The sequence below is a fragment of the Hemiscyllium ocellatum genome, chromosome 26 (assembly GCF_020745735.1).
Source record: "Hemiscyllium ocellatum isolate sHemOce1 chromosome 26, sHemOce1.pat.X.cur, whole genome shotgun sequence".
NCBI classification, from domain to species: Eukaryota; Metazoa; Chordata; class Chondrichthyes; order Orectolobiformes; family Hemiscylliidae; genus Hemiscyllium; species Hemiscyllium ocellatum.
The window spans coordinates 43144002-43160768 of record NC_083426.1 but is presented as its reverse complement, the minus strand read 5'-3'; the positions used below and the strand labels follow the sequence as shown (position 1 = coordinate 43160768).

Sequence of the window (16767 nt, the reverse complement as noted above, 5' to 3'; positions counted from 1 at the left end):
GACACATATGGATATTAAAAACATCTAACGTTAAAGATTCATGGAGGACTCAAGCATTAAAGACATCATCACAGCTGGCAGAAAGAGCCAGAAAAATCTACTTTTAAGATGAGGACATGCCTGGAAGGGGACAATGGGAAGACAAATATAAAACCCGATAATAAAAAAAAAGTTCAAACGAAAGCTTAATCCCTGAAAGAAAGAGGTGGACAGATAAACGCCAACGTCACACTCCAGCATCAAAGAAAATGTTAACTACAGTTGGAATACTGGAACTACCCAGCTGAGAAGAAGGCAAAAATGTTTTACACTTGAATACCATTAGAAACCAGGATTCAACAACCCTCAAAGAGAAATGAAATATCTTTACTGATCACCTTTAATGACAAATTTGTTAAGATTGAAAGAAATACCCTTGGAAGGTATAAAACATCACAAATATTTACTTACTCACTCACTCACTATTCTCCACTTGCCTCTGGATATCAGTCTATTCCGACCCCGCTACTCAGTCTGACTGGTAGAAGGAGGCTAACGTTCAATCCCACACTCTTGCAGGGTGACCTCCAGCAGCTCTGGCCTGTGAAGGCCCTATTGTGAACTACAGAATCTCAAACATAGGTGGTTACAGACACAGAATGGACACTATATAATGGCAAAGAGGAGGGGGTCCAATTCTGTCATTTTGACAAAAGATCATACTCCATGGAGCCAAGGTCCACTCTCCGGTGTGCTGCTGCAACAATCCTAGTAGTTGGAGAACAGCTTGTTGGGTCTCTCTTGTCCTGGTAGTCCACGGTCATGAGGGCATCAGACTGAGCTTAGGTGGTTGAGTTTCTACTGCAACACTCACACATTGGGTGTCTGCTGCTTGTGGGTTTAAGAAGCTGTGACATCAGCTACCAGAAGCTGCATTGATACAGCATTCAAACCAATGTAGAGTCAAATCCGATGTGTTAATGCAGTTAGTCATCATTTTCAGGCTAGAAAAGATGGGATCCAAGTTCCGAGCCAGACTGGTGCTGGACCCTTCCATCTTCCTTGACAATATCTATAGGTTTACTGGTTGGCTTCTCAACATAACAAGCATTCCATTTTGCTTATGTTCTTCTGTGGGCTGTACACATCTGAGTTTTGTGTTGTATCCTCACCCTTGGCCCAACAGCTGGGTATACTGTGCAGTCACCTGCTCTGTGTCGAGGACATTGGTTCTTGGTGCCAACTCAAACCTATCCTGTCATTGACATACAGTACCTGAGCTGGTGACTGCGAACGAAGGGATCTTCCCCATCTCTCTCTGCTTGATGTTCCTCCATAGTCTGCACCTTCTAAGCATCTGAAAGGAAAATAAAGCATCTCAGTAAGATCAGAATAAATGCACCTATAAGCATTAGGACAAAATGTATTGTTGTGATTGACAGGGTTAAAAATTTCCTTTGTAATGGTTTGCATTCACAATACAAAGGCTATCAAATGATCAGGAGCTGTGGCTGGTGTTCTTATCAATAGAAATTTAATTCAAGTGCAGTGTTCCCTTATGGTAAAAAAAATGAGAATTTATCATCCCGTGTTTAAGTTTATAACCACATGGATCTGTCAATCAAACAGTGAATAGCAGGAAATTTAGTGTGATAAAGGATATTTCTGAAATCACTCATGCAGCTGTAAGCCAAGAAGGGAATCTTTCAGTTCTGTCAGCTGACTGTTTGCTATTTCATTCCATCATTTTTTTTAACAATCCAAATATCTTTTTCAAAAAATTAAAGGAATTTGAAATGCATGACAGCTGAAAAGTTCCCTCTGCAAGGTTGTCTCGATATCTTTGACAGGTCTGTTCCAGTAAGCTCGACAGTAATGAGTTTTTAAACATACATTCATGCCTACGTTTACCAATGTCAATGGGCATTGTACCGACCTTAAAGGTCATCTCATCTCCACAAAGTAAGCCATTCAGCCCATGAATCTATGTCAGCTCCTCGCAGAGCAACCCACTCAGTGTCATGCCCCTGCTCAACACTGTAATCATGCAAGTTCTTTTCCTTCAAGTTTCCATACAATTTCCTTTTGGAATTGTTATGTTAAGTTGGACTATTTAAATCTCTCTGTCCCTATTTTCACAACAAAGTTTATTTCTTGATACTTTAATGTTATGTGGGTATTGCCGACAAGGGTAACATGTGTAGCCTAACTTTTGAAATGATGAGTTAGGTTGTGTCAGAGGGCAATAAAGAATTAACCACATTACTGTAGGTCTAAAGATTTTATTTATTGATTCATGGGATATGGGTGTCACTGGCTGGACCGGTAATTATTGCCTATCCCAAGTTGACCTTGAGAAAGTCATGGTGAATTAGCTTTTTGAACCGCTGCAATCTATTAGATGTAGATCTCCCCACAATGTCTTTTAGGAAAGGGGTTCCAGGTTTATCGCATACTGACAGTGAAGGAATACTTCCAAGTCAGGATGGTGAGTGCTTAGAGGGGAACTTTCAGATGGTGGTTTTTCCTTGTATTTGTGCTTCTGGACAGTAGAGGTGAGGTTTAAGAAGCCGTGGTGAATTTCTGCAGTGCATCTTCTGGATGTTACATGTTGCTACTAAATATCCGTGTGGAGTAGGTCAGTGTTTGAGGATGTGGCACCAATCAAGTGGGCTGCTTTATCCTGAATGGTGTCAAGCTTCTTCAGTATTGTTATAACTGCAGTCATCCAGGAAAGGGTGGAGTATGTCATCACACTCCTGACATTTTGCTTTTCAGATGGTGGACTGGCTTTGGAAAGTCAAAAGTGAGTTAGTCACTTCAGAATTCTTAGTCTTTTGACCTGTGTTTGTGGTCACAGTACTTGTATGACTAGTCCAGTTCTGTTTCGGGTCGATGGCAACCCCCAGGTTGTGGGAAATGGGCGATTCAGTGAAGATGGCACCACTGAATGAGTTACATGTTGAATAGGAGAAAGTGAGGTCTGCAGATGCTGGAGATCAGAGCTGAAAATGTGTTACTGGAAAAGCACAGCAAGTCAGGCAGCATCCAAGGAACAGGAAATTTGATGTTTTGGGCAAAAGCCCTTCATCAGGGGCTTATGCCCGAAACGTCGAATTTCCTGTTCCTTGGATGCTGCCTGACCTGCTGCGCTTTTCCAGCAACACATTTTCAGCTACATGTTGATTAAGCCAGTTCAGGACACAACAGCTTTTACACAACCACCGAATTGTTAACCTGCAGTAAGAGGCTGTTCAGTTCACGATTTTTGCATCAACTCTGCACATGAACTTTTTGGTATAGTGCCATTCCCCTGCCTTTTCCCAGTACATTCTTTCCATTCAGATAGCAATCTAAAATCGTCTTGAATGGTTTGGTCGAACCTGCCTCAATCAAATTAAATGTCTACACTTTCCACTGCCACATGAAGGCAGCCAACATTATCAAAGATCCCTCCCACCCTGACTATAATCTCTTCCAACCTCATCCACCATACAGAAGATACAAAAGCAAAATCCAACAGATTCAGGAACAACTTCTTCCTCAGTGTTGTTAATAGACTGAATAGACTGTACAAATTTTAAATTTAATGTTGACCTCGTTCTTTGGGCATATTACCTATTGCTGTAACATTGCATTCCTCACTCTGTTCTCTTACTCTTATGCAATTTGTATGGTATGATCTGCCCGTACTGCATGCAAAACAAAGCTTTTTACTGTGCCTAGGTACATGTGACAATAATAAATCGAATCAAAATTCTGATCCCTGAGCTGTCTCCACTGCACTGACAGTACAGAAAGCAGAGATCCTGAGGGAGGGGAACAGAGATGTTTGGAGGTTCCAGAACAGTTATGAGAGCTATGGGGAAGGGAAGAGCAGTACAGTGATCCATTCACCACAATAAATTGTTGTGAGCTGACTGATTTCTTTCTCCCTGAACCCCAGACGATTAGCTGCATTTCTCATCTTAGTGTAGTGTCTTCAAGGCACAAGTCTTCCTTACTTTTGAGGGCTTGCTACAGTGTGTGCAGCTGTTTAGCCTCCAGTATATCAGCAGTGGATCAATTGGTAGCTCTCTTGCCTCTAAATCAGTCTAGCATAGAGAACATCAAGTGCACTGCTGTTGGAAAGCTGCACAGTCAGAGGTCCAACCTTGAGGCGAGATAGTAAACCAAGCCCCATCTAAAGTAGAAGAGAAATTTATTGTCAAATGTACTTATACATAAAAAATACAGTGAAACGTTTTACATGTCGCCCCTACCACTACACCAACATCAAGGACAGAAGTCGGACATAATAAAAAATATAAAATTAGGACAAAGTTCATCACTGTTCAGTTAACAGCTCCTGTGCTCTGTCTGTCTTTTTTGGGTCAACTTGAAAGATATTGTACTGGTATTTTGAAAAGAAACAGGGGAGTTATCCCTGGTTTTCCAGCCAATATTTATCCCTCAGACCTCATTGCAAAATAAACAAGGTTTTCTGATCTTTATCACGCTGTTCTTTGTAGGAACGTGCTGTGCAAATTTGCTGCTGCAGATTCTGCCTTGCAACAGCAGCCATTGCCTCTAACTGCTTTGAGATGGCTAGTGTACATCAGAAGTATTATAAAAATGCAATGCTTTCCTTTGTTTCTTAGCTTATGACCCACTGGTGACCTGCAGAGTGCGAGTTGAAGACTGGGTTTGTTTCAACAGTAAACAAGTCTTCCGCCTTCCATGAATGTGCTGTGCCTGTTCCTTTTAACATACTTGTAAGAAGGGACACTTTATCAGAGACATTTAGAAATAAAACCATTAAACAATAGCATATCAGCTCGTGGAGATTTTTAATTGTTTGAACAGCACAGTTCTAGCCCCTCCCTTGACTTTTTTTTAGTTTGACGGTGCCCTGCGTTATAGATTCTCAGCACATTTAAAAATAAACTTTCAGTTTTCCTGTATTTATTGGGGAGGGTCAGACATGAGCAATAATTTGATCCAACCAGACTCTGGTTCTAATTGTTTTTGCGGATCCTGACCAGGGCAGTGTCCTTGTTCAGTAACAATATATAGCTGGGGGCCAGCACAAGGGTAGACATGAGTGTGTATTCTAACATATGCAGGATTATTTTTCCTCTCTGGTTCATGGAGATCAGTAACTTATTTCCTGAATTGAAAATATAATAAAGACTACATAATAGAGGGTCCTTCCTGCCAGTGTCACAGCAAGTTAATTAACAACACTGGCTAAAAGAAACAAAAAGTATGGCAACAACTTTATCTTCTTAAAACTAAAATACTTCCAATTCAACAAAAGGGATTGCATTATCTCCAGACAGAGATGAACCCAACATGATATGTTTGTGATATTTGGCTTCAGGGCTTTGCCAGTCCTCTGAAGTGCACCGTTCAGGTACTCCCTGTGAAAATTCTTCTTCTGTAACGTGTAATGCCGCACTGGGTTTAGGTTTGATACAGACTGGTTGAGGAAAATACAAAGTCACCACGGCGGATGGCTACAGCTCGGTCTTTCTCCTTGGTCATCTGGCAGCCATTATGGCCAAACTGATCTTACTAGGCCATAAGATGGTGGTGGTGGTGAGGTCTGAAGGGTTAATATTTCTGGCTATTTTTACTAGTATAAATTCAAATATCTTGCCTTTTTACACAGGAGGATGAAGACTAGCCCTTCCCGTGGCTCCTATCACTTCAAAGCACCACACTAGATCTTCTGGAAGACCATGAGAGATTGCCACTCAAGTCAATGTGAGGTCAAGATGCCTTGGACAGACAAAGTCCCTCCTCCAAATGATAGTGAATCCCACTGCCTCTACCTTCTATTATCATGTGGTTTGAGTTCAAGACAGACTGGTCAAGGAGAAGGCAAAGTCAACAACTCTCTTTAAGCTTAGACTTGAAAATAACACTTTATTATACATTGATACTAAACACGAGTGTACATGTTAATCATAGATAGACCGGGCTTGGACAAATAGTTCCACTCAGTAAAGACAAATCAAATTTCTGTGTTCATCTTTCTATACTCTTTCAGACTTTCCACTTTGGTATCATAGACGGTAGTAATTCCACTCACACACATGGACATGAAAATACAAGACTTCACAATGTGAACAATACTTGAACCCACCTGTAAGTCCAACTAAACATTGTAAAGCTGAAAGCATTCCCTCAGATATTCCCAGGAGCGGTGACTACAGTCAGATTGCTATGCAGCATTTAGATTATTACATCAGGACTGAGGTCACTGTTCTTTCTAGCAATCCCACTCCCAGTTCCTTCAGAAACATGACTGTATCCAAACTCTAACAATTCCCTCATTGTGCAAGATAAATAATCACAGGTGTTTCCTTTTTCATGGAAGTAGGTGCTGTAATCTGTGAAGTTTAAATGTCCAAAGACTGCATGCGTTTATTTCTTTGTTCAGTGTGACCATCAACCTCACTATAAACCCCCTCCACCCCCAACCAACCAACAGTGATCATCTCTGCCTTACACCTCACCCCAACAGTGACCATCTCACACCTTCTTCCCAACAGTGATCACCTCTTTCTCATTTCCCCCCATCAATAGTGACCATCCCTTACCACCCTCCGATAGTGATTATCTCTTCCTCACCTCCAGTTCCCAAAGTGACAACCCCTCCCTCACCAACCCTATGACAGTAACAACCCACTCCCTCATCCTGACATTGATTAACTGCAGCAGAGTTCCCATCCCTCCCTGACCCCACAAAAATCCCTCTCCACCACAACCCCCCACTCTGATGCCACACCTCGAACACTGCTCCCGAAAGTGTCAACATTATCAAGCATGGAGTCAGCTGGGCAGAAACCAGGAATCCTGGAAGTTGAATTTGGAGAGTGTGTGCTGGACTGTGATGTCAAGCTGGTGGTTGGAGAGAAATTGAGTGCTGGGTGAACAGGGTGGGGAAGGCTGCAGAGGGGAAGGTGGAGGTTGGGTCAGGCCAGAGGAAAGGGGTGTTGGATCTGTTGGTGTGTTGGGTTGTCCGGTCAGGGTGGCTGGTAAGGGATATTGGGTCCAGGGTGATCAGGCCAATAGTGGCAGAGAGGCAATGGGGATTTTTCATGGTGTTTGGCTCGTCAGGTTCTAATGGGCATTAGATGAGAATGGGATTTGGACAGGGAAGAGTCGAGTCAGAGGGCAGTTTCAGTAGTCCGGGAGAGTGTAAAGGTTTGGGGACAGTGTAGTTCAGAGTAGAGGCAGTGGTGGGTTGGGCTGTCAGCTAAATGGTCAGCCAGGAGCTGAACTAGATTTTCTAATCCACTGGCTTCTGGGTAACTAAGTGAGGAGATCCCATGGAATTTTCTTACTTTATAATCAGTTCTGTTAGAGGATTCCAGAGGTTGGCCAATTGTCCATCAGGATTTTCTATCTGTCAGGCAACAGTCATGGAATCAGCTGTGTGAGCGGTTTCCGCAAGATCCCAACGAGGAATTCCGGTCTCTGCAGGTCCAACAACTCACTGATCATCAGAATATCTAGGCCATTGTCTCTAGTTTGTGATTGAAATGGTGCTCCCTCATCATCAGCCCTGTCTTTCGCCCTGACACCTGTCTAATGTTGAACCAGACAATTTGTAGTTTATCCCAAACATTCATCTCAAACACCACCATCCATCCCTACCTTCATCACATCACCCAGTTCCACTGGGTGTGTCTCACTCTTCTGTTGCTGAAACCCTTTGATATATTTAAACTTGATTATTTTAATGTGCTCCAGAGCGGTTACACTAATGTTGCCCTCTGTGATCAGTCAAAACTCTGCTGGCTGTATCATTGCTCACAATCACAGGGCACTTCCCATCCCCAAGCTTGCTCTGACCTACATTGTCCAGTTAAGAAATGCCACAATTTTTAAATTTCTCATCCTTGTTTACAAAGCCCTCCCCATTTTGCCACCCCATACTTCTGTAATCCCCTGCAGCTCCTCAAACCTCTCAAATATCAGCACTCCGCCAAACCTGGCCTCTTGAACAATCTGAGGTTTAAATACCCGGTATTGGTGGTTGTGCCTTCAGCTGCCTAGGTCTAAGCTCTGGAATTTCTCTCTGTAAACCTCTCTGCATGTCTCTACTCTTCTCTCTTTCTGTACAACATTGTTCCAAATCTACCTGTTTGAGCAAACTAATGGTCATCTACCCCAAAATCCCCTTGCGTGACTCCATTTTAGAATGCTCCTGTGAGGTGATGGAGGTAACTTCCATATAAAGGTGCCTTATAAATAAAAATTTGTTCTCATGCTTAATGTGTAACCACAAAAGGTGCTTCTCCTTTCAAACCCAATTTCCACCCTTTTCCAAAGGAGCTTGTCCTTCCTGACCTAAACCCGATTCATTCTGCAACCAAAACACGTTTGGGAACTTTCAAAGACTCCACCAGATAGAAATTAGGTGCAGGAAATCTGGTTGTTTTTCATTGACATCACCACCTAGAAGTTATCACAACAATTGTCATAAAACCAGATATTTGATCAGCTGATTCAGCAATGATTAGAGATTGAACCTGCGACTTTCCTCGTCTGTACAGCTCAATTCTAAACACAGGCATCACATCTACCAATAGAGGCATTTGCAAAGAACTTCCTGAAGTTCTGGAGACTACACTGTCCATCCAAAATGGTGATCAGGCTCCAGATTCACACGTCCCAACTCCATGTCCGAGAGAAACCGTTTGTAGAGGTGTGGTTGGGAAGGGGCAGGTACAATTGGGGTGGGATGTGACACTCATGTGTGGAAAAGTCAAACTCAGCAGGGCCATTGGAACAGAGTTTAAACGGACCCTGTTTTTATTCCACTGGAAGTTTTGTGGAAATTACAAACTTTTACCAAAGTCATAAATTCTTGTGAAATGACCATGACAATGTTATGACATCAAATTATTTACATGAATTCACCCTTAAAAATGGACAAATGAAACTGCCTGCCTGTGTCTGTGAGAGCTTAAAAATGTGTTGCTGGAAAAGCGCAGCAGGTCAGGCAGCATCAAAGGAGCAGGAGAATCGACGTTTTGGGCATAAGTCCTTCTGTTGCAGTATTTGTAATAAGGTGTTTTGAAATAAGTGAGTTAGTTTAATATACTTGGTTGGATTGCTAGGCAATTTCAGAGGGCAGTGTAGAATCAGTGCTATTACTGTAGAGCTGGAGTCAGGTCTTGGTCAGATGAGTAAGCATGTCAGATTTCCTTCACTGAAGAACTTTAGCAAACCAGATGAGCTTTTACCCCAATTAAGTAATTTCACAGACATCTTAATTGAATTTAAATTTCCTGGCAAGTTTATACAAGATTTTAATATGTAAACAAGATTGAGTAGTTGAATCCAATACTTGGAATACCAATAATTCCAATGAAATATTAAGAAGACTGAAAGCATTGTATTCATCGACTCTATCCTTCTCTCTGTCTGAAGTTGAGCCAGATGGTTCATAATGTCATACTGTCATTACCCTGAGATGTACTTTCATCCACTTATCAAGATCATCGCTAAGATCGCCTATTTTCATCTTCATAATGTCATCCATTTCCACCCTGTCTCAGTTCTCCTATTGCAAAAACCCTCACCATTCTTTGTTACATCTGCTGATGGTTTTAATGTAGTCCAGGCTGATTTCTCTAGTTCTGCTTTCCATCAGTATCCAAAACTCTGGTGCCTGTGTCCTAGTTTGCAAAAGTGCAGTGCACCTATCATCCCCGTGCATTCTGACCTGTTCTTGTTGATATAACTCCAAGTACTATCATAACAGCATTATTAACGCTTGATTGTGTTCCACAACCTATCATCACAGCAGAAGGCTGTTAATTCCTAACTTAGTTGTCAGCTAAAATAAGTTATTTATGGATTAGCAGTAGTCGATGTGGGATTACAAATAGAAACATTGGTTTTTATAAAGCATTATGTACTTGAGGGGATTTAACTATATTGAATGGGCTTTTGTGTATTAGAGAATTCTTAAAAACATAATGAAGTCTGTAATGAATGTTTAAAACATTGGGCTGCATCTTACTTTGATTTGGCTAAATCCAACGTGCACCATTTTGTGGGATTCACACTGAAATAACTCTACAGAGGCCAGTATCCTGTCACCACATCACCCTTTATATACAAGTGGAGAGTTCTTGACACTGATCCAGCTCCCTCAGAGCCAGCCCCAGTCAGCCAGGGCTCCCTGATTGGGCCTGTTAACCCAGTCCGGTCAGGGAACTCTTATTCTATGAAATGCACCTGGCTGACTTTGTTACAATAGCTACACACACCATGAGGTTTACCAGATTTTCTTGCTATACTTTACCAAACTCACTTCATTAACTGCTTACCCCAACCCTATGAAGTCTCTCACGTTTGATACGAACTTCAGTTTTACCAAGGATCATTCCCTGAACAACTCGCCATTTGCCATGGAACGGCACGGTGGCTCAGTGGTTAGCACTGCTGCCTCACAGCGCCAGAGACCTGGGTTCAATTCCAGCCTCGGGCAACTGTCTGTGTGGAGTTTGCACATTCTCCCTGTGTCTGCGTGGGTTTCCTCCGGGTGCTCTGGTTTCCTCCCACAGTCCAAAGATGTGCAGGTTGGGTGAATTGGCCGTACTAAATTGCCCGTAGTGTTAGGTGAAGGGGTAAACATAGGGGAATGGGTCTGGGTACATTGCTCTTTGAAGGGTAGGTGTGGACTTGTTAGTCCGACGAGCCCGTTTCCACATTGTAAGTAATCTAATCCCAGAATTCAATGGCATCCCTTGCTATCCCATTTTAGAAGCTCATTGTGCAGCTCTTCAAGCTCGGTCGGACCGGAGCTGCCCTGAATAGATCCTGACATGGAAAACTGAGGAAATCATCACACTCCTGGATATCTGCTGAAGCAGGTGGTGCAGATGTGGGATTTCTCTTTACCCCAGGACCAGCAGGGGAGACCATGACACTAGAAAATACCAGCCTGGTCTAAGGATGCCACCTGGGTCAGTGGAGTATCCGCCATATGGAAGAATGCCTAGCAATTGAGGAAGAAGATCCACTCCACCAGCATTAATGCCACCATCTTGTCTGATCCTGCCCCATGTTTCAGCATTTCCCACATTTCTCAGACCCTTACAAAATACATCCCAAATTTTAGAACATTTCAGCTTCATTATCTACCCATGTGGATATTGGGCGAGTTCGCATGGATGGTGTAAGAGCAAGGGGTGCCAGGGAATCAGATGGCATTTTGGACAATGTGCTGAAAAATGGGATTAGAATAATTAGCTGCTGGCTTTTGACTTGGTGCAAGCCTGAAGAGCTCGGATACCTTTTTCTGTGCTCCAAACCTCTATGATTGGATGTTGGCATGGGAGTTTAGAAGGTTATGGAAATGGATGGCATGTTCATAAGTTAGCATAAGTGGACATGAAGTTAGCATACTGGCTAAAGCAGGTCACAGAAGTGGTGGAGGCCTGGTGTACTATGGAGGGCATTAAGAACGTGGCAGCACAGTGGCTCAGTGGTTAGTACTGCTGTCTCACAGCGCCAGGGACCCAGGTTCAATTCCAGTCTCGGGCAACTGTCTGTGTGGAGTTTGCACATTCTCCCATGGGTTTGCACATTCTGCATGGATTTCCTCACACAATCCAAAGATGCTCAGGTTAGGTGAATTGGCCATGCTAAATTGCCCATAGTGTTAAGAGTGTGGAGGTAGGTACATTAGTCAGGGGTAAATGTAAAGTAATAGGGTAAGGAAATGGGTCTGGGTGGGTTACTCTTCAGAGGGTCAGTGTGGACTTGTTGGACCAAATGGCCTGTTTCCACATTGTAAGGATTATTCTATGAAAAAACATTGCGAATTGGTGGAGGGTGCAGGTTAAATCCTTTCTCATTTTCATTTATTAGCCAGTATTTTTCCTTTCCCAATTAATGTTGTTCCAAACTATTGCGTTATGGTTTCCTCAGTACTGATGTTATACTAACTGGTCTACAGCTCTAGGTATGACTCACTTTCATGTTAAAACAGGGATATAACATTTGCAATCCTCCAGTCCTCTGCCACAGGCCCAAATCCACTCCATCAACTTATCCCCCACCCCATTAACGTCACAAAAGCAGCCTGTCAAGCTAATATTCTAAGCTCTTTGGAGGACCTTACTGAACAAAAAAGTTGACTGTTGAGTTTCCTATAATGATAACATAGAGTCATACAGCACAGAAACGGACTCTTTGGTTCAACTTGTCCATGCTGACCAGTTTCTCATACTAATCTAGTCCTGTTTGTCTGTGTTTGGCCCATATCCCTCTAAACCTTTCCCATTCATGTACCTATCCAAATGTCTTTTAAATATTGTAACTGTACCTGCATCCACCACTTCCTTTGACAGTTCATTCCACATACAAACCACCCGCTGTGTGAAAAAGTTGCACAGATCTGGTGTTTATCCAAAAATAATCCTGAAGGCTGCAAAACTCAAATATTAGTATTTCTGACCACCTTATAAACCCTAAAGGGTTAAACTGAGACTAATGTGTACTGTTCTGTTCACCCTTCTATAGGAAGGATATTATTCAATTAGAGAGGGTGTAGAAAAGATTTAGCAGGATGTTGCTGAGGCGGGAGGGTTTGAGTTATAAAAATAGACTGAATAAGCTGGGACCATTTTCATTGGAGCACAGCAGGTTGAGGGCTGGCCTTATATAAAATTATGAGGGGCATGGATAAAGTGAATAGCCAGGATCTTTTCCCTAGTTCAAAGCTAGGGAACATATTTTTAAGGTGAGAGGAGAAAGATTTAAAGGGCACCATCAGCACTTTTGTGGCCTTTCCCCAGTAGCACTGAATGAGTCACTATAGTTAAGTGTTCCTTGACTGTAAACACTTAGGGATATTGTCAAATTGTGTATGGCATGAAATAAATGCAGTTTTTCCCGTGGGCAGGATTTTCAGGCGTTGTCAAAGTTGGGAATGGAAGCAGATCTGAACTAACTAGCACTCCAGTTTCACAACCCAGTTCCTGGTGTCAGCTGTTTTGGTGCTGACAGAATGTCCCAGTGTGAAAGGCAAGGTAAGGAAACTGTCCTCATGACCTGTCCTACCTGCCAATCTCCCTTCCCACCTATCTGCTCCACTTCTTCTCTGACATATCACCTCTATCCCCACCCCCATTCACCTATTGTACTCTTTGCTACCTTCCCCCACCCTCCCCTCTGACCTATCACCTCCATCCCGAGCCCCATTCACCTACTGTACTCTTTGCTACCTTCTCCCCAGCTCCCCACTTTTCTCTCCATCCTGGAGGCTCCCTACCTCCATTCCAGATGAAGGGCTTTTGCCCGAAACGTCGATTTTCCTGCTCCTCGGATGCTGCCTGACCTGCTGTGCTTTTCCAGCACCACTCTGATCTAAACTCTGGTTTCCAGCATCTGCAGTCCTCAATTTTGCCTAAGTTAAGGAAGCTGACTGGGTCCTACTTGTCAGTGTCTAATTTCCTGATGTGATGGAAAGTACCATATATACTTGAGTAATGGTCGAATGTTTTTGACTACTTTTTAAGGTTAAATTTATGGGGTTGACTATTACATTGATACTCTTTTTAAGGGGTTGACATTCATGCCATATCATTAGCAGAAGCCCAATTGGTCTCTAAACCAGTAATTACATTAATTCTGAAAACCCGGAGCAGAACCCAATAGCTAGCGGCCTGGAAGATCGGGAGTGGATCGAAACAACCGGCAGACTGAAAAGTTGGGAGTGGGACGTGATGGCTGGAACCCTGACCCACAAACATTGTTCTTACATCTCTGAAGAACTAGGGTTGACTTTTACATGAGATAAATGGAAAATTCAAGGTTATTTGGCCAAAAATAAGAGGTCAACTGTTACATGAGATTGACTATTACTCGAGTATATACTTTAACTTCCCTGCCTTGAGCCAGCAGCAATTGGTGTTGGTGTGGCCCAGAGCTCAGGGGCAGGCCTTCAGTCTGACCTTACCCCAGTGGAGATGAGGCCAAAGGCTGCTGGGTGAGAGACATCTCCCTCAAGCTGCCTCACTATCAACAATCCCCCAACGATGATCAGGTTAATTCTTCTCTTTTTTAAGTAATTCATTTTTAAAACTTGCTGAGAATTAAGACACATATACCTTGAAGCATCCTATACGTACACTTCACTGTCTAATTAGGAAGGCCTCCCATTGGACCTGCAAACACAAGAAGGTACCCAGCAGCATTACTTAGATGGCCCGAATTGCGAGTGTGGTGTAGTCTGGATCAAGTTCTGAAGATGGGCCTGTTTCTCCCTGAGGACAGGATTCTGAACTGCAACCGTTCTGACATCTGTTTCCCCAAATCAAAAAAAATCAGCATTTTATTTCCATTTTGTCATTTGGTTTGGGCTCTTCAACTAACCCCAGTACCGTGGACTTGAATTCATGCAAAGAGAAAACCAGAGTTTGCAAATTTGGAAGATTTCAGACAAAAGCAAAATACTACAGGTATTTGGATATCTGAAATAAAGATGTACAAAACCTTGGAAATATTTAGTGAGCCAGACAGCTACGATACCTGCTGAGTATTTCCAGGATTTTGTGTTTGTTATTTTTATTATTATTTTGGAAGACACCAGATTTGATTCCTAGAGGTTGAGGTAGCTGATCCAGTGGCTTTCGGGGGGTGTGTGTATATAGAACAGGGTCCTGGTCATGGACAGGAAATGTCGGCCAAGGCTCTTCTCCCAATTGGCTAGTGAGTCCTTACGTTTGAAATGCTGACTTTGTAAGGAATACAACGAAACTGTTGGAATGTTTATCTCAGATGCAGGGAGTTAGTTTGTAACACAGGATGTTCATAAATATACCGGGGAGAGATCGAGTGACAAAGCATATAGAAATTATTCAACTTACAAAGTAAATGAGGGATACCATCAGTTCATCAATGCATTTGCTTTTAAGATGGAGTCCAAAAGTCCAAAGCAGGAGTTATCATCTGTAATTCCTTTGTGGTGGCAGTTGATTAGGCAGCCTCTAGTTGAGAACTCGTGGACAGTTTCTTCTCTTTATATTTCTCTTCAAAGGTGATTTGAGGAATATTGCTAAAATTTGGAAAAAGAATGAAAAGATTATTTACAGAGAGCACAGTCTCAGATTATTGGCTGCTTTTTACAGTCCAGAGGTTTATTTTCCTTTTGTAGCTTGGAGTTTGGGATTTTGATATTGCCAGTAACTGCTGTATTACCCCTGAACCAACAGCTATTTCAAAATTGCTTAGTTAAATGGCACTGATCATGTGACCAAGCTTCCTTGGCGAGGGTGACAGGAAGGGAGGATGCAGGGAAAGCAGGGGGAGGTTGTGGCGGTGATGGAGGTGTGAAGTAGTTTCCATCATGACAAAGTCTTGCACTACAAATAAATAATTGTCCGTGGCCCAACCCTGAGGCTGAATAGGAAGTCATTAACACATCTTTTTATAGAATAGGGATAACTTTCATTTCTGTTGCTTGGGGTTTTTTTTCTCACGGATACTATCACTTCCACAACAGTTTTAACATAATAGTTCCATCAGGAGATACATGAGTACATTGATTATCTGGCTGACATTGAGTTTTGAGAAGCTTCTAGAAGGATACTGCTAAATCCAGTCACGTAATTATAGCTGCCATCTTTGTTGGGGTTGTTTAATGTGTTTTTAAAACAGACGCTAAATAGATAGATAGGTATTATTTGTTTTTAATCCGTTCATAACAAGATTGAGACTCAGCTGTATTTAAACATGCTGTCTAAATGTTGTCAAATTGATGTTAATGACTAAACTTGGATATGGTATCTAAAGGTGAGTACTGCATATACAATATATTGGCAAAAATTGGCAAAAAAGTAAGAACAAGTTAATTTGTGAGCCACAGACGCATGTTCAAAGCATGCCTACCTGTAATGTGGTTACTTTTCCTGTTAATGAGTTGTTCACCATTATCTCTGTTGTTCAGTCATATAATCAGCTTTACCTCTAAGCCATGCAGTTAAGTGACCTTTCTTTTAACTGTAAACTGCGTGCATGACTTCATTTGATTAGTGTTTACACTGCATCAGTTTAAGGGCCCACAATTGGCAGTCTTTAGATTTGCCTGAATACTCCTATTTAAGTCTTGGTACTCAAAAATAACACACAAAAATTGAGCAGGCACCAATGCTTGAACCACAAAAATAACATTGATCTAACAATCCAAATAGCACGTTGTGGCAGAAGAGAGATTTGTACCTACCACATTGAGCAGTATTCATCAATTGAGAAAAGGGGAAATAAAATATCCTTTTCAATCTGAGAATTGATATATTCCATTCCTACACAAGATCCAAACCTGTCAGCTGACTATGTCCCCACGAACTTTCACACAAGGTCAAAAGATCAGACTGCACTTCAGTTAGACAGCACAGGATGTGACAGCTGCCCTTTACTATGCCTGCGTTGCAATTGGGGGAAATCAGGGGTTGCCTACTCTGGCTGGACATATTCTTCTTGCCTCAGTCAGCTTTTTATTGCCGTATTTTAATAAATCGACCACAAAAATGTTCCAAAAAATTCAAACCAAAATGTACATTTGAGATGTGTGCAGTGGTGAAAGTAATTAGTTTAAAAATAACAGTCTCACTCACTGGACTCCACAAAGACTGGAACCCAGAATGTTGTGAGAAGGAATGACCTCTGTTCCACAGTGAGGGGAGGGGTGAGACTTTAATAAAAGCACCAAAGAGTTTTTAAAAGGAAAGTTGCCTTCTGTAACATACTCGTGGTAAACCTCACAGCTTTTACTGA

General features: G+C 42.2%; 1 long non-coding RNA gene across 2 annotated transcripts; it reads right to left on the bottom strand.

Annotated features, from left to right (window-relative positions):
• Positions 1–347: 347 nt before the first annotated feature.
• Positions 348–16308, bottom strand: LOC132828286 (uncharacterized). 2 transcript variants are annotated; one of them, XR_009646094.1, is made up of 3 exons: positions 16217–16308; positions 14862–15049; positions 348–1336 (listed from the first exon to the last, which is right to left on the bottom strand). It is a non-coding gene; the product is annotated as an uncharacterized LOC132828286 (long non-coding RNA). The 2 variants fall into 2 exon arrangements; XR_009646095.1 differs by lacking the exon at positions 16217–16308 and adding an exon at positions 15883–15953.
• Positions 16309–16767: the final 459 nt, after the last annotated feature.